Source organism: Pelodiscus sinensis, chromosome 1 (assembly GCF_049634645.1).
Source record: "Pelodiscus sinensis isolate JC-2024 chromosome 1, ASM4963464v1, whole genome shotgun sequence".
In the NCBI taxonomy this organism is placed as follows: Eukaryota; Metazoa; Chordata; order Testudines; family Trionychidae; genus Pelodiscus; species Pelodiscus sinensis.
In genome coordinates this window covers 320,917,569-320,935,892 of record NC_134711.1, presented here as the reverse complement: position 1 = coordinate 320,935,892, position 18,324 = coordinate 320,917,569, and the positions used below count along the sequence as shown (strand labels likewise).

General features: G+C 49.0%; 1 protein-coding gene across 7 annotated transcripts in view; it reads right to left on the bottom strand.

Moving 5' to 3' along the window:
* Positions 1 to 18,324, bottom strand: part of P2RY6 (pyrimidinergic receptor P2Y6) — a 204,689-nt gene that overhangs the window by 14,255 nt on the left and 172,110 nt on the right. For 2 of the 7 annotated variants that reach the window (XM_075919552.1, XM_075919555.1), the window contains 2 exons: positions 10,305 to 10,365; positions 8,842 to 9,160 (listed from right to left, as the gene is read on the bottom strand). The gene's annotated coding sequence lies outside the window, so the exon portion shown is untranslated. Of the gene's footprint in view, positions 1 to 2,327; positions 2,644 to 8,841; positions 9,179 to 10,304; positions 10,366 to 18,324 lie in introns of those variants that run through there. The other 5 variants (XM_075919553.1, XM_014577377.3, XM_075919554.1 and 2 more) reach the window with 4 other exon arrangements.

Below are 18,324 nucleotides of genomic sequence, written 5' to 3'. Positions count from 1 at the left end.
ATCCCTGATGGAGCTTCTCTGAGCATGAAGCTAAAGCTGGGTTTGGAGCTGGAGCCCAGGGGTCCGGCTTCTGTTCCCCACTCTGCTGCCGGGTGCCCAGGGTCTTTATGCAACTCACTCACCCCCTCTCAGTCTTTCCCCTTGCCCCTGGAGAATGTGGCTATAACACCTTAATTACCCCCAGGAGACGGAGGCCGCACGGGCTGGGCCACTAGGGGTTGCAAAGTGCTTCGAGACCCTCCGCTGCAAGGCACTGTCTGTAAGTCAAAGCATTAGCAGCATCAAAAGTCAGCACAGAGCCCCTTCCCGGGGGCCGGAGATGGGCAGGGTACTGCATGCCAGCAACGAGGGGCATCTGCCAGAGCTGCACCGGGGTAGCGGGGTTAGTTTGGGCTGGAATTTAGTGGCCACTACAACCCCTCCAAACTCTCCCCACAGGCTCCTTCTCCCCATTCCATTTCCCCTATGAGAGGCAGCCTGACTCCTCTGTAGTAGGCACACTGTATGGGAAGGGCACATCCGCAGCGCATGGGGTACCAACACCAGATCAGCCCACTGGGGCTGGCGAGGCTCTGGGGCTACTCTCAGCTCTGTAGACATTCCGGCTCCCATTGGAGAACACAGCAGGGCGTCTCCTCAGCAACTCAGGTCACCATGGGCACATCACACCCGCCCTCTGCTCCTGGCACTGCTTTCCCAGGGACTAGATAGTCAAGTTCAAGGTCTTGGTCCTTCTCTTCGAGGCACCCCACAGCCTGGGCCCACCATTTTGGGACCTGCCTTCGCTAATGTAAACAGAGGAACATGGACATAAACCCCACCCCAATTCTCCCTCAGAGGAGGGAAATAGAGAATGAACCACCATCACATCAGTTACATCCCAAGAACGGCCATCCTGGGTCAGACCAGTGGTCCATCTAGCCCAGCATCCGGTCTTCCAACATTCTAAACCAGTTAAAGTTTCTTTTGAGAAACAGAAGTGAGTGTGAGTGAGAGGATAGAAATGGTGTCCCTGGCTTCTCTTTGTCAGAGGCTGGAGAGGGATGGCAGGAGACAAACTGTTTGATCATTGTCTTCAGTCCACCCTCTCTGGGGCACCGGGTGCTGGCCACTGTCGGCAGACAGGCTACTGGGCTAGATGGACCTTTGGTCTGACCCTGTACGGCCGTTCTTATGTAGAGTGTAAACATTTCCCATTTTTGCAGCAGTTCTTGGAAATCCCCATCCTGCTAACAGTCACTCCTGTCTGCTCAACCACAGGGCGGCCCCTTGCTGGTGTGCTCCTTCCCCCCTCCATGAGTCTCAAGAGATCTAGAGGGGATCCCAGCTCCCACTTGCTTTGTCCAGGTCAAGGTACTGCGAAGGACAACAGTGTCACGAGTCTGCCCTTGGGCCACAGGAAGCCTGGTGCTGTGTTAAGAAAGCTGTGCTAAAACAGCAAAGGAAAGAAGCAGCCTTGGGGCTGAGTTTACATCACCCAGGCACGGTAGCACAATAAAGCACAAGTAATTAGCTTTCATTTCCAGAGTGTTTTAGAGCCTACAAGACACTACAGCCCTTTACCTCAGCCACCACCACTATGCAGCCACCTCTTGTGTGGAACAAGGCAGCTGGTCAACCAGAGCAACACTAGCCAGTCTATGGCAGAAAATATTACATAGGGACTCATGTGGCTGGCATAAAACTGGAAGTGTCCTGAGTTCTATACCTCACTTTACAACTGACCCATTGTGTGATCTCAGGCAATCACTTCATTGCTGCATGCCTTGGTTTCCCCATCTGATATTTCCCCTGGTAAAGAACTTTCTGATCTATAGATGTATGCACTGCAGGCACAATTCTTCAAAACTCCTGAGTGACTTAGGAGCTCAAATCTCACAGACTTTCCATAATGGATCTACACATATTAATAGAGCTACGCTGCAATCAGCAACATGACTTTCAGTGGGATGTAGAGCACAACTACACAGCAAAATAAAAACAAAATCTGCTGCAGCGAGACTCAGAACCTGGGTCAAGCAAATCAGACTTGCACTGAAGGTCTAAAAATAGCAGGTTATATCTAAACTGTTATGTTAGCCTTACACCACAAACCCCGTCAGCTCCATTGACATGGGCTCCTCTGAACTCACTGCTACGGGACATGGGTGGGGGTTGTTTTTGTTGCACAGATATAGCCTGTGGCTCTTGCATCATTTCACGTGCTTTTGAGTGTGCTACCTTCCACCCCTAGTATTCCCACGTACACAGCCCAGAAGCCACCTCACACACCTGTGGGGTGGAATATCAAACATAAGAAGAGAGAAAAAAGAAGACTGATCGCTTACCAGTATTTTACAAAAATTACCCATGAAGATTATTTTCCAGGCACAAAGTATAATGGCCACTTCTGTACCATCTTCAGGCTGGTATTGCGTTCGCTAGCCCCATTTTTCATGTACTTATAATGCAAAGCTCACAAATCCAAAGCTCACAAATCCAAGATTTCAAAGAAAAGCCCATCATTCAGTCCCAAGAAACATAGCAAAACTTTCAAGCGCTTGGCCAAGTGATTTTTGCTGTTTGACCAGACTTCCTTTTATAATTTAAAACATCACTGAAAAAGGGAACGGAAATGGTTGCCCACCCAGTATAAAACACACTGTCTGCTGCTACAAAAATTGCATCATATGCATATGATGTAATGCCGCATAAATAGCAGCAGTTTTGTAATAAGAAGAATGAAATGTTGCTCTTTTTTTGCATTATCTCAAAGGACTGAAATATGGTCTGAACGTGCATTTCTTATGCAGGTCAGTTACAGCTCTGAGATCAGGCACAGCAGACCCATTTTAAAGGTAGGGACATAAGAGCAAATGACCCTTCCCCATGTTGACATAAGCAGCCTCTAATTTCGGGTGCCCAATATGAAGTGCCAGGGCCTAATTTTCAGGGGTTCCATAACTCCAGTTAAAGTCAATAACAGCTGCAAGCAGCTAGTTGTTCTGAAGAGTCAGGTCCCAGTGGTACAAAATTGGGGATCCCAAGTTAGAGGCCTTTTTTTTTTTAATATAGAATTTTGCAAGAGGAAGCAAGGAGTAGGAGCTGATCTCCTGACTGATTTCTGTCTGCAGATGGTTTTTCCTATAGTCAGGAAGCTCAGTGCCTTACTTTCACAGGCTTCTACAGTGCAGAGGGATTGGGCCCTTGCTGATCCAGCTAGGAGCAAATCTGGAGAAGACAGATTGTCTAAAATACATACACCACCCTTTGAGCAATGCCAGTGATAACCCATCCCACAATGCCATTAGTGGAGTTAAACACAGTGTCAGCATCAAATTGATGGATTTTATGGTTCACGACGCGTTTTTCATGGCTGTGAATTTGGTACGGCCCTACCCATGATAAAGCACTGTGCACAAACAAATCCGAATGTGCATCTCCCCAGCTGTTCAAAACCTCCTTAAGTCAATCACCAACTTGTCCTCCGACTCCTGACTATACAAGCCCCCAATGATCCAGTCTCATCTGGCACAACTCATAGAAGGACACACAAGAGAGTCACACTGCTGCTGTCTCCTGAGATGGGGCTAATTCAGCCAGATGTTTCTAAGGGCTTGGCCCCTGCAACTGGACCCAGATTTTCAGAGGAGCTCAAGGCATCAGGTACCAAGTTCTCTGAAATTCTGCTTTTCCGGGTTACTCGAGTGCCTGCATGCCCTGTCAACGGGATGCCTCCTCTGCGTCGTTTTCCAGATCTAGCACCCGAATCACATTTGTTTGGCTGTGTCAGGATTTACTGCACGGATGCCAAGCAGCTGGGCTTGGATAGAAATAGAGTCTTATGAAGGCACTGGGCTGCCACTGAAAGGCTCAGGAAAACAAGCCCATGAAAACTTAGGTCCTAATACAGTGGTCCCCAACACGGTGCCCGCGGGGGCATTTGTGTGTACCCGCCAAGTGCTCGGGGCTGGCCTGGCCCTGGGCACGTGGCGCATGCATGGTGCCGGAGCCAGCCCCGGGCGCATGGTGCACGGTGAGCGCTGGTCCCGGGAGCGCCGCAGATTAGCCGCCCGCGCTGTAGGCGCGCGACGCTTGGGGGGGGGGGGAGCGGGAGCGCCGGTCCCGGGCGCGCGGCTATGGGGGGGCCCTGCCCCCGGGCGTGCACGTGTCCCCGCCCTCTGGCACCCAGCAGGCGAACGGCCACGGCCCCTGGCACCCAGCAACCTCCAGTGGTTGGGGACCACTGTCCTACTACATGTTTTCTGAAACAGACTAACACAGCTGCCTCTCTGGGGAGGAAGAAAAAAGGTATCAATGTTAAGGCTAAAAAGGACCATTCTGATCACTTCGTCTGACTTCCCCCGTGACCCAGGTAGAGATTCCGCCTTCTCTCTGAACCAGGCATCTGGGAGTAGGAGACTATTTTTTTAGAAAGACATCAGGCCTTGATGTTAAGACCGCAAGGATACATCTAGACTGCAGAGTTTTTCCAGGATACTAGAAGTATCCTGGAAAAGCTCTGCCGTGTCCAAGGAATGTGTCTGCTTTTCTGAAAAAAAAAAAATTCGGAAAAGCGGACGTGTTTTTTCGGCAACCCTGTAAATTTCATTCTATGAGGAAGATGGGATGTTCTGAAAGAAGCTTTTTTCCCCCTGACATTTGGGCCATTTATACTGAGCCAAATATCAGAAAAGCCTCTTTCAGAAGAAGAGCAGAAAAAGATACGCAAATTGCAAACATCCATTTGCGTATCTTTTTCTGACTTTTCTTTGTAGTCTACAGAATTCACACCTTTTGATTATCTATTACAATGGGAAACTACCCGCCCTGTTAAAGCGGCGAGGAGTCCTGTGGCATCTTCTAGACTAACTGAAGTGTTGGAGCATAAGCTTTCGTGGGCAAAGACCCACTTCGTCAGATGCATCTGACGAAGTGGGTCTTTGCCCACGAAAGCTTATGCTCCAACACTTCAGTTAGTCTAGAAGGTGCCACAGGACTCCTCGCCGCTTTTGCAGATTCAGACTAACATGGCTACCCCTCTGATACCCTCCTTGTTAAACATTTGCTTTTTTTTCCCCCCATTTTGAACCTTGCTGACTTCAGCACATGATATTGCCTCTGCTTATATATTTGTCTGGGGAAAAAGGTCAGGGTCTGGGATATTTCCTAGATATTATTACTATTATCCTCTAATGAAAGGAGAACAAGGCCGTGTCTGTGGTGGAGAGCTTACAGTAGCCCAGCTGTGCTGCGGTAAGATCTCTCAGGTTGCTCTATTGCTGTAAGGAAAGAGCTTTTCCCCTATGTCGTTAAACCTTCCCGTCACGAGCAGCAGTTGCTATGCCAGTGACAGACACTCTCCTGCCGACATAGCACTGTCTGCAATGGTGTGTCTGTCAGCACAGCCTATGGCACGCATGTGTTTAAGCATCCCCGAGTGACGCAAGTTATACCCACAAAGGGGCTAATGTAGATGTAGCCAAAAAGCGTGCGGCTTCGCGAGTCTAGCTCAGCCAAGGGGACTTGACTGCTCTCTCAAAACACCAAGGGAGGGCGAAGAGCCAGGGAAGTGAAAGGACAACATCGGCACAAGAACAAATGGGTAGGAACTGGCCATGGGTAAATGGAGGTTGGATATTGGAGGAAATTTGAGCAGAGGAGTGCGGGCTGGGAGCAGCCTTCCAATAGGAGCAGTGGGGCACGCAGCCTACTTGGTGTTAAGATGGAGTCTGACCACATAACGAACAGGGTGACCCAACAGCGCACCTGCGACATTCCCCACTCCCACTAACAGCAAGCTAAGGGGTGTCTCTGTACTTAGGCAGCCAAGCGTGGAGAAGGGGACCTTGATCCGTCTTATCACTTGCAACCACTTAAATCCTACTTTTTATACTGAATACGATCAATCACTTGTGTTTGTTCTTAAGTCCAGTGTAAATACCTGTTACCTGGGTGGGAGGGGACAACAGCTGTGCACCTCTCTCTTTCATTGACAAAGGGGTGCACTTAGGAGCTTGCTCTGTGTAAAGCTTTTATGCAGAGTAAGACTGATTTATCTGGGGTTCTGGTCCCACTGGGGCTGTGTCAAGTCCCTGTGACTAAGCCGGTTCAGTGTCTGTGTTGCTCTGCTGTGGGCTGTGACCCTGACTCTGTGCCTTTGCAGGGGGAGGCCAGAGCAGAACAGGGTGGTGGGGAACCCCAAGAGGCAGGTAGGTGGGCTCAGAGGCTCGATCAGGGGGATTTCGGTGACTCAACCCATTGCATATACATCCAGACGCAAGCTCTCTTCCCTACAGCATTACACAGAGCGTCTATTCAGATGGTTTTGCATTCAACAATCACAAATGCAGTCCCTGGAGCCGAGTGAATGGAGAGACACCAGTGCAGCCGCCAGAGCGCAGGCAGTAGATGTTCTCTCTGCATGACACTGAAATACTTGGCACTAGCTGAAACCCCACGGAGCCACTGCAGGTGGGCGAGAGACCAGAGAGGCTCAGATTCTGGGGCGGGTCCCAATTTGTGTGCTCTCTTGTCAGAGGGTGAACAGAAGTGCTGAGGAAGCAAAGGCAGCAGCCCTGTCGTACTCTCTACTGTGGGGTTAGAGGAATTCATATTATGCTCTCCCCAGGGGGACGGTAAATCTGCTTGGTCCTTGTGCTCAGACCATTGATCTGCTCTTCCTCATGGCTACACTGGTGCAAATCAGCAATCACGTAACATCAACAGAGTTACACTGATGCAAGAAGAATCAAGCCCTGTGACTGAGAAAGCAGCCTGCATCACGAGGGATGCACTCCACGCATGGACCCACTAGATGGTGCTAGCTGGATGGCAATGAAAGACGGATGAAGACCTGTGAATAGCAGGTAAGCAGCCAATTCACTCTAGTGTAAATCTACTGCCCTAAATGGAGTTGCCCCAGGGATTAATTGACTGCTTACCTGCTATTAGCTTTATCCCTGGTTCGCTGCTGTTTTCTCTCTGCCATCTAAGCTGCACCATCCAGTGATCATTGGTCATTGTATTGAGTCCTAAGGGGCTATAATTGGAACCCTTCCCCTAACATCCGGATTCTCTCTCTAACATTGGCAAAGGGGGCCAGTGAGGAATAGCACTGCAGAAGTGCTCAGCAGAACCATGAAAAATAAGCCAGGAGGCACGGTCTAATACATAGAGGCCTCCCGAGCAGCTGAGAGACATTCATGGCCCGGGTTAGTCAGGGACCAAGAGACCAAAACAAACCCAGACCATCCCTGCCCCCTGCGAGCTCACAAATTAGGAGTTAGTTGTAACACATATACTAGAATGCAATAGCAGAGACAGAGGTATATGCACAAGTCAGTCATAACAGTGGTCATAGTCAATGTTCCCGCTATTTTTTTCCATCCCTGTGCGGAATAAATTATGTTGTGTGCACTGACATGTGTAGATGTGCACCACTAACAGAAACACATACTACCAGCTGTGAGTGCTATGCCAATCAGCTAGAAAGCACCTAGATCTCTTCTGGGTGGTTGTCCAAGTGCTCAGTTTACAGGGAAACACTGGTCTCAGCAGCCACTAGCCTAATCCATTTCAATTTTGCATTTCATAACCTCCATATACTTCCAAAGCTACCAAAGGAGTCATACCACTCCAAGCGGAATAAAAGCCACATCAGGAAGAAAACAATTCAGTCCCCAAAGATCTGAAATCTCTCTCTCTCTCGCTTGCTCTCATTTACACATGTGCTCCAACTCCTAATGAAAGCAAGGGAAAAATTCCCTTTAAAATTGGACTAAGCTCTAAATGATCAAATTAAGCTAGGCAAAGTTGGGGCTCCCTGCCCTCCTGAGGCTTATTAAATACACATGCCCAAACAAGGTGCATCAGCTAGCTCATCAGGAGATCCAACAGTACCAGCGACTGCATCCCAAAATGCAAGGCCCACCACTTAAACTTACCGCATAACATAGCATCATAGGACTAGAACGGATCTCAAGATGTCATCTAGTCCAGTCCCCTGCACTCGCAGCAGGACTAAGCAGTATCGAGACATACTTTGCATCAACAGCATTCTTTAAATGCTTCTGTTACATACTCGTCGCTAGAGATGATCAAATGTGGAAAATACAGTGCGTGACCCAGGCAGCCAAGAACAGAGATACCAGCATTAGGACATTTTTTTTGGTCTTTAATTAGCTGCTGCTCGTAAATCTCCTGCAGCACCTATATATGAAACTTGCACAGCTGCTCTTGCCAGCTACCCAAACACCTCGCATCGGTCAACAATTTACCCCTTGGAGGTAGAGAAGCATTATTCTTATACCAGGAGAAACTGAGGCACAGGGAGGCTGCAGCAGAAGTGAGACTTGAAGCCAGGTTTCTCGAGCTGTGAACAGCACCCTCACCCCCGGATCAGCTGCTTAAACACTGATCTACTTAGATGAGATGCTTTTATACCCACGACCCTGTGTCACCGTATTGCCTACGTAGGAAAGGAAGGCACGTCAGGCCAGCTACCAGAAACGCAGGGGACCCTCAGGCTGTAGCTGGAGAGGGAGAAGTAGAGACAAGACCCCTACAGGGTTTGGTTCGGGATAAGCTGAGCCTGGCGTTTGGTTCACAGTGGCTGGACACAAAGAGGCTCCTGTGGGTCCAAAGTTGTGAACACGCTTCCAAGGGGATACCCCTCCTCCCCGTGTCTCCAGAGAGGTTCTCTCCATCTCTATGAGATCACCCAGGCCCCTGTTGCACAGGGCAGCAGTCTAGAACTTTGTCCATACTGATTTTAAAGTGTAGAGAATTGGGGCTTTGGCTGCTGCTTTTGGGAAATTAATCCCCCAGCCTCACGTATCGAACACACGGGCCATCACTTACCACTGTTGCCTTCAGGGATGTGGACGAGACAGGGTGCTTGGCTGGCAGGACAGGGAGGCTGTCGCCCCCATGCATGCAGAACACGGCATCCTTTCAGCTCAGGGAGGCTGAGGGGCTGGTCTGATTATTCCCTCCTGCTCCGGGTGAGCGCTGGCAGGGTGAGGGCACAGCCCGAGGAGATGGTTACACAGGCAGCAAAGGGCTGGAAATAAAAGAAGCAGAACTGGAAAGTCAAGCGCCTGACGTCTCGGGTGCCAGTCTGCATGTCAGCGATAGGATCAGCAAATCTGGCCCGTCAGTGGAGTCCAGCAACCACATCCTGGAGACAGAGAGGAGGCTGTAGAATAGCACAGAAGGCTGGAGTGAAGAGCACGGCAGCAATGCAAGGCATGGGGGATACAAATTCCTAGGTACACCCCAGACAGAGCGAGCCCATCCCACGCTGCACTGTTGGGCGTCTGAGCTCGTGGGGCCAGTGACAGACAGAGGGGGAAGAAGACTGGGGCTGGCTCAGTACATTAGTTTAAAATTAAAAAGGGATCCAAATCTGAAACGAACAGAGCGCAGTTGTGGAAGGTTAACGAGGTCCCACTCTTCTATTGCAGTCGTAGTGACACACCTGCCTTTGGAAGGGACTTGGCTCTAGCAGGACCACAGTTATTGCAGTCCAATGTGCAAGCCACCCTAAAGAGGGATAAGGTGCGAGCCTAGTGTTCAGATCAGTGGCTCCCACACACCATAGACTGTCCAAGAACTAGGAGTCACCAAATTAAATTAATAGGTAGCAGGTTAAAAACAAACAAAATGAAGTTTTTCTTCACGCAGCTCAGAGTCACCTTACGGAACTCCTTGCCAGAGGATATTGTGAAGACCAGGACTTGAATAGGATTCAAAAAAGAACTAGATACATTCATGGAGGATAGGTCCAGCAATGGCTATTAGCCAGGATGGGAATGGTGTCCCTAGTTTCTGTTCGTCAGTGGCTGGAAATGGGTGACAGGAGAGGGATCACTTGATGATTACCTGTTTCTGTTCATTCCCTTTGGGAGCACCTGGCATTGGCCACTGTCAGAAAACAGGATACTGGGCTAGTTGGACATTTGGTCTGACCCAGTTTGGCTGTTTTTATGTACTTGCTCTCCTGGTAGCCTTTGGACCACTGGCTGATGGCTAGTGTTTGTCCACAGTGTTCCCTGTAAGCTGGGTGCTTGTGCAGTCACTCAGGAGAGGTTCAAATGCTGTCCCGCTGATCAGAGCACCCACAGCTAGGTTTTTGTTTCTACTGGTGGTGCACATGCACATGTCTCAGTGTACATAAAATTTATCCCACACTTGAATGGAAGAGATGAGAGAGAACATTAATTGTCTGGTAGATGCCATGGTTCAGTGATTATAACCTATTTAGGAAGGCACAAGTGGGCTAAGGAGAAAGGGAGGAGCATTCTGTGTCAAACAAGCATTACCTGTTTCCAAGTCATGGATAATTCAGAAGAAAATGATCTTGAATGCTTATGGATCCACGTCCTAACAAATAAAGCACAAACACGAGTCTTAGTTAACTATTTCTTAACTCAAAAAGTGTTGCCGCTAACATGGGGGAATTCTAAATTATACCTTGTCCTAACAGACAGAGGAACTGATCGCAGAACTGAAACTGATCGCAGAACTGAAAGAACTCTCCTAACCAGGAGAGCAAGTACATAATGGTAGCTTAGATATCAATGCTCATGACTTGATCACATTTACGATGTGCAAGCAGAATAAATCCCATACTTGGCATTTTAAAAGATGAAAACAACTATGAGCCAAATCAGCCTGAGGAAGAAGCTAATCTGAAAAAATCTGAGTGATTCTTGGGAATATTTTTTTACTGGGAAAAACAAACACACAACACATTCCCATGATTGAGGAAGAAGGCTAGTTTAAAAAACAAAACAACAACAACAAACTGGTTTAGAGGGGAAGTGAAGGCAGCTATAAAAATTTATATTTATATATAAAATATTCAACGAATTGAAGACCATGAAGTTGATGATAATCCACTTTCATGGCCTTAGAGCCTGATGACATCATTCTGTTGTACAACAGGAAAAACGATGGATACATAGACAGACAGACAAGTTAGGAATTGTAGAAAATTGATAAAGGAAGTCAAAGAACACATGGGGAAACCTAGGGCTACAAGGTAAGAACAATAAGGAGTTTTAAAAATACATTAGAAACAAACAAAAACATCCTGACAACAGACTTTTAAAAGAGCAGGCTAAGGACCTCACTGGATTGTGAATGCTGAGTTTCGCTAGGTCTTAGAGCACCAAGGAAGTTCCAGAACCCTGGAAGACAGCTCATGTTAGGCCCATTTCTAAGAAAAATTTTAATGGAAGGACCCGAACAATTACAGGCCTGTCAGCCTGGCATCAGTCCCAGGAAAATCATGGAGCAGCTGATATGGGACTTGATTGATAATAGGGATGTAAAAAGGTTTAACACAGTAATTGTGTAACCATTACAAATGCTAGCAGTTGCACCGTTAACGGTTTTGGGGGATGTACAGCCAGGTGGTACTCAAGAGGGGTGCCCCCATGGCTCCCAGGGAGCCAGCTAGCCTGTGCTGTGGGCTCGGCAGTGCAGCCAGCAAGCTCCTGGCATGTGCCGGCTCCCAGCCCCACTCCTGGAGAGCAGGGCTGTCAGCCAGGGACCAGTGCACACCGGGAGCTGATTTACACTACAGAGCCTGCAGAGCCCCAGAACTGCAGTGCCCTAGAACTGGGGATGGCAGAGTCCACAACGCAGGGAGGCAGCTGGCTCCCTGGGAGCAGGGCCAGCATCCAGGGGCTGGCACTGATGTTTGCATCATCTGCAAACTTGATCAGAAAAGAGGAAAATAACGAAGAGGACAAGTCACTGATGCAGAGCAATTCGGGTCACTTGGCAAACTGGGTGCAAACAAGACAAGAGATCTGTTTTAATATAGCGAGGAACAAACAACGCAGCCACACTGCCAGGATGGGGAACTCTATCCTGGGACGCAGTGACTGTGAAAGAGATTTAGGCAGGAACCCCGAGCTGAGCATGAGCATACAGTACAGCATTGTGGCCAGAAGGACAGATGTGATGCTTGGATACATAAATGGGAGAAGAGAGGAGATTTTATCTCTGTAAAGTGGTGGTGGTCAGTGGTGATCAAACTTTCCATTACTAATGAGAGGGTCTACAAGAGGTAATGTGTCTGTACCCTCCCCTGGGCTGGGCGTGGAGTGGCAGCGGGGACCAGGAGCAAAGGCCTGGCCTGGAAGCCGAGCTATGTTCAGAGCAGGGCTGAGTGGCGCTCTCCTTGGCAGCTGGCTTGAGCTCCTTTGGGCATTCCTCTGTGCTCCTCTAGGGGGCACATCCCACAGTTTGGGGACCACAGAGGTAGCTCCTAGCATGGCTCTCATTGTTTTAGTAACCGAGCATCTTACAGTCATCACTGAATGTGTCAGAGCAACATCCCTGCCAGGTGGGGAAATAGGAACCTTCTCAAGCTATGTTTGGGGAACCGAGGCCCCACGAGTCTGATTTTTCTGTTGCCCTGCCTTGCAGAACCTACCTTGGGGGTGTGACCAGATCAGAACAGGTTCATTTCACGTTCCCTTTGCAGGAGCGTACATGGCTCCACAAGGACAAAGGGCAATCAAGACCAAGGAGGAGAACGAAGCCGGTAGAGAAAGAGCTGGGAACTGAAGTCCGATCTCCTGCCTCCCAGCACAGAGCTGTAAGCACAGGCCCCTGCTGCATGGCCTGCCAGCTGCAGACCATTGGAGAGTGGAAATTTTTCCTGCTGAAAAGCAGCAACTGCAGCAGCACTGGCGCAGCACCGCAGAGAAGACAATGTGCACGCAGGACTGATTGCAGCTGTTGTTGCAAGAGAACCTGGTCCCACATCCCTTTACAAAGAGAATATTATTCATGCTTCTGGAAAACCCAGCACCAATGAGATCAATAATTGCTTAACAGCAAAGCAGCGGCCAAGTGCCAGCCACACTGTCCTTAATGGAGTCTCTGCAGGCACTGGTGCACATCCAGCCTTTTTTGTGTATTGATATTTCACTGAACAAATAAACCTTGCTCGTGATTCAGCACTTTGCGAATGGGACTCTAGTTTGGAGAGCAAACCACAGGAGCGGATGCACCGGCCAAGGAGTTCAAGGGGAGTTTAAACAGAGACGACAACCATTGTATGAACCACAGATATTTGCAAGGCCTAGGTTGCATAAGCCAAAAAATATTCCAAGTCCCCCTTTCTGAGCAGCAAAGGGGGAACCCTCCCCCCCCGCACACACACTCCATTCCCCCTCTCCTCCCATGTTTAGAAAGGCTGGTATTTGCCATGGCGGGATACGAATAAGCGAGACGTCACATTGACAACCCCAAAGCTTCAATAAGTTACATGGGGCAGGTGAACTTTCCATACCCACCTGGGAGTGTTCGTTCACAGAGGGGCAAGGGAGAGGCGCATTATGTTACACTTACAAACGGGGCTCAAATGGAAAGAATATCTGGAGATTCTAGGAAGGAAGCTGCTAGCGATAGAGCTATGGCTCTTGTTACTGCATTTCAGCCCCTAGGTAGTGCCACTGCTTTTGGTCAAGTTACGCCAGCCTTGGACTGGAGTAACACCGACAAGCACAGCAAGAGGAAGGATGGCCCAGTGGTTAAGGCATTTACCAAGAAGGTTCAATTCCAAGCTCTGACACAGATTGTGTGGCCTTGGGCAAGTTACTTAATCTCTCTGGGTCTCAGTTCCCCAGCTATGCAATGGGACAGCAGCTTGGCCCTGCTTCTCAGGGGTGTGGTGGGGATGAGGTGCTCAGACACTAGCAGAGTGAGGGCCAGGTAAGTACCAACGTAGCTAGTCAGTCACATCCAAAAGACCAGGTGGGTTAGTAGCTACTCACCCATAGGGGCACCCTATGCAGATGACTGGTGACACCTCCCCCAACGTAGGTTTCAACACTTAGCAGGGCTCATGGAGGAGCCCCTGGTGAGCCAGCATGGCAGGATTAGGCTGAGACGGGCAAGAGGTTGCTTCGCTAGCCAGCAAAATGCAGGCCCCGCTTGGGTGGAAAGCAGCAGCAATATTCCTCAGCTCTGCAGTTGCATCGAGCAAAGAGAAGCCTCAAGGAAAAAGGCCTGTCTGTGGTGTTTGCAGCTTAGTGTGATCCTACCCTGCCCAGGCCACCTCCCCGATCTGAGTGCACTGCCCCTTTTCTGCAATCAAGGGCCAGATTTGACTCTCCCGTTACCGTCATGGATGTCTGGCCAGCTAGCGGCTCTGACTGTACCGAGCACAGAAGTTTTTCCTCTCAGGAAAGCGCCTCCTCTCAGCCCATAAAATAAACTGAAAACAAGCCAGGGTGTTCATGCCCCCTATTATGCAAGAGTGTGGGGGGAGGGGGGAGGAATCACTGGCCCAGAGGAATCCGTGTGCCAGGCTACCTTCCATTAGCAGGAACAACCAGCAATTATGTAAATGAGCAGCAATTCCCCCTTGATTGGAGCCAGCGGGGAGCCCATGGGGATGGCTCATGGGGAGGAGCCTGCTGAAAGCTGCGCTCCTACAGCTGTCACTGCGCGGTCCCTCAGCCATGGGAGGGGCTAAGGACAGCAGAGCCCTTGCTGACGGCTGCTGGCTGATCCCCTCTTCCTACATCATTGCCTCGGAGAGGAGGGGGCCGAGACCTCAAAATTGCTTCTATATAAAGGGCTCACATCCTTCCCCGCACCTTGTCTAGCAGCTGCAGGGAAGGCACGAGCACTTTAAATAGAAATGACTCCCTAGCAATGCGCTAGAGGCCTGGGGAGTTGCGAGCCCTCTCAGCTGTATCTATTTAAAGGTGGCTCCTGTTCCCCGGCTGCTAGGCAATGGGTTGCTTGACAGGCATAGGGAAAGCACCAGCCCTGTACATAAAAGCACTTGAAAGGGCTCGCAGCTCCCCCACCCTCTAATGAGTTGTTAGGAAGCCAGAAACTCCAGCCCTTTCGACTGCTTCTATTGAAAGGGCTCACTTGCTGGGGGGCTGCATTGTCTGGCAGTCACCTGCAGGCGCAAGCCCTTTAAACAGAAGTAACTGAAAGGGCTCGCAGCTTTGCCCCACTGGGTGAGCCCTTTCAACTACTTCTCTTCAAAGGGCTTGTGCCTACCGGGCAGCTGCCAGCAACAGGTTAGAAGTAGGGGGCATGGCTTTGTTCTCCTCTCCTTCCACATACGTGGTGGACAATGCTCCAAGTGACCTCCAAATGGAGCTTATTGACTTGCAGAATGATGCCTTGCTTGCAGAGCGATTCAAATCAATGCCGCTTCTGGAATTTTATGCATCTCTCAACGAGCAAAGCTTTCCGAAGATCAAGGCTCATGCCCAAAAGATAATTGTATCGTTCAGAGCAACTTACATCTGAGCAGACATTTTCTGTCATGAAATTCAATAAAACAAAGAACAGCTCTTCTATCGTGGATGGCCACCTTGCAGTAGTGCTCCGCATTGCAACATTAGAAATGACACCTGACTTCACGTCCCTTGCTAATGCCCAACATAGACTTTCTTCTTCACATTGAGTTGCATTTTCTTTTTTTTACACTTAAATTTAATGCACATAAGTTGCATTAAGCTCAGGTGGGCAATAAGTTGGATTAACCTGTGCCTCTGCAGATATGGCCATTTAAAGCGCCTGTTGGCTGTGCATCACCATTCCCAGCCCAGGTGAGCTGTAGGAGGTGGTGTCCCAATTCACGCAGTGCCCATTGGCTGGAGATGGTGCTCCACCATGAATGGGAGGTCCAAGCGGCTGTACCAGTGGAGGTGCATGTAAATAAAGCATTGGCGGCCTGCTGGGGCTAACCCTGGTGAACCGTGTCCGCTTTGTGGGTTGGATATTGCCCACCACTGATGGAACTAGAAGTTTAGTGTTAGTGCTGCTGCTATTACAAATGCTACACGTGTTCTCAAATTTTAGTGTTGCCTTCTATGATAATCTTTGGATAATGGTGTATGCTGTTAATTATTATTAAAATTTAATTACTTTGTTGTGTAAAACACAAATTGGCACCTTTTTACAGCACATGGACCGCCCCTTCTGACCAAGGCCCTGCCCCTTCCAGGATGGCCCCCGGACACTTCTCAAATTTGTGCAATGGCCCCCCTTTAAAAAATATTGCCAACCTCTGTCCTATGGCATTTCTGATTCAGGGGGTGCATTTTCCGTGGGCCCAATCCAGTCAGTGGGAGCCGCTGGATGGCTCACGGCCCGTGTGACTATCTTCACTAAGCAGGAAAGGCCTGAGACACAGCAAGCCAGGTCACTGAACCTCCGTGTCAGCGACCCTGGCGGGCTGGGGTGTCATTGCCCTTAGCTGGGTTTGACTCTCTCCAGCCTGCACCCTGCCCGCTTGCTTACCTGAGCCCAGAGGGACGCATGTTGGTGGGCAGAGCCTGCTGGAGAGATTTCCATGATGCCCTGAGGCATTACGCAAGAACATAAGAACGGCCATGGGTCAGACCAAAGGTCCATCTAGCCCACTATCCTGTCTGACAGTGGCCAATGCCAGATGCCTCAGAGGGGGTGAACAGAAACAAGTTATCATCAAGTGTTCCCTCTCCTGTCATCCATTTCCAGCCTGACAAACAGGCTAGGGCCACCATTCCTAACCATCCTAGCTAATAGGCATTGATTGATCTAATCTCTATGAATTTATTTAGTTCTTTTTTGAACCCTGTTAAATTCCTGGTCTTCACAACATCCTTTGGCAAGGAGTTCCACAGTCTGACTCTGCGCTGCTTGAAGAAAAACTTCCTTTTGGTGGTTTTAAACATGCTACCTATTAATTTCATCTGGTGACACTTAGTGCTTACGTTATGGAAACAACTTTTCCTTATTCACTTTTTCCACACCAGTCATAACTGTATAGACCTCTATCATATCCCTCCTTAGTCTCCTCTTTTCTAAGATGAAAAGTCCAAGCCTTTTTAATCTCTCTTCATATGGGACCCGTTACAAACCCCTAACCATTTTTGTTGCCCTTTTCCTATGCCAATATATCTTTTTTAAGAGGAGGCAACTTCATCTGTACACAGTATTCAAGATGTGGGCATACTATGGATTTATATAGAGGCAATAAGATATTCTCTGTCTTATTCTCTCTCCCCTTTTTAAATGATTCCTAAAATTCTGTTCTCTTTTTGACCTCTGTTGCACACTGAGTGGATGTTTTCAGAGAACTATCCACAATGACTCCAAGATCTCCTCTTGGGTAGTTACAGCTAAATTATTCCCCATCATATTGTATGTATAGTTGGGATTATTTTTTCCAACGTGCATTACTTTGCTTTTATCAACATTAACTTTCATTTGACTTTTGTTGCCCAATCCCTTAGTTTGGTGAGACCTTTTTGAAGCTCTTCACAGTCTGCTTTTATCTTAACTAGCTTGAGCAGTTTGGTATCATCTGCAAATTTTGCCACCTCGCTGTTTACCCCTTTCTCCAGATCATTTATTAAAAAGTTGAATAGGATGGGTTCCAGGACAGACCCTGGGGGGACCCCACTAGTTACCTCTCTCTAGTCAAAAGACTTACTGTTTATTTCTACCTTTTGTTTCCTGTCTTTTAACCAGTCCATGAGAGGACCTTTCCTCTTATCCCATGGCAACTTACTTTACTTAAGAGCCTTTGCTGAGGGACCTTGTCAAAGGCTTTCTGGAAATCTATGTATACTATGTCCACTGGATCCCCTTTGTCCACATGTTTGCTGACCCCCTCAAAAACTTGGCATCTAAACAAGAGTGGCCTGATCTTCAGGGATGCTGAGCTGTCACAAATCAAGGCAGGGACTCAGCACCTGCAGAAAAACCATCAGACCTTTTGGGCTTGATTCTGTGAGGGGCAGAGCTCCCACATCTGGAAGTCAGCTGGCGTGAAGGTGCTCAGTACTTCACAGAATCAGGCCCTTCCTGTTTGGCTTCCCCTGGGGTTTGCCCTTGATGGCTACACTCTCTCGAGTGGGGTGATGTTGGCAGGTGCTCTGCATTCATGTGGCTGCTAGTGACTAGGAGACAAGGTACAGAGTGTAGCTGAATATGCAGCACGAAGGTCTTTGGGAATTCATGTTGACAGGGTGTCAGCCAGCCCACATGCAAGTTCTGACGAGGAAAGCTTTGCCAGGCTGGGGCCAATGGGTTCCTGATTTTCTTAGGGTGTCTCTAGGGTTCAGTCACCGTGCTGGGTTTGGCAGGGTGCCTCCAGATTGTGCTTTCTCCAGGCTGCAGCTGCTTGAATGACTCAATGTTAACCTGCTTGTCCTTCTCTTTCACAGATGTTCAGACTGCTCCCTCCTCCCAGCTGTGTGACAAGAGTCCTGGTTGCTCTTCCCAGCTGTGCCACTGATCACGTTGCCTTGCTCCGTGCCTCAGTTCTCCCTCCACCTTTTGTTTGTTTGGCTGATACTCCCC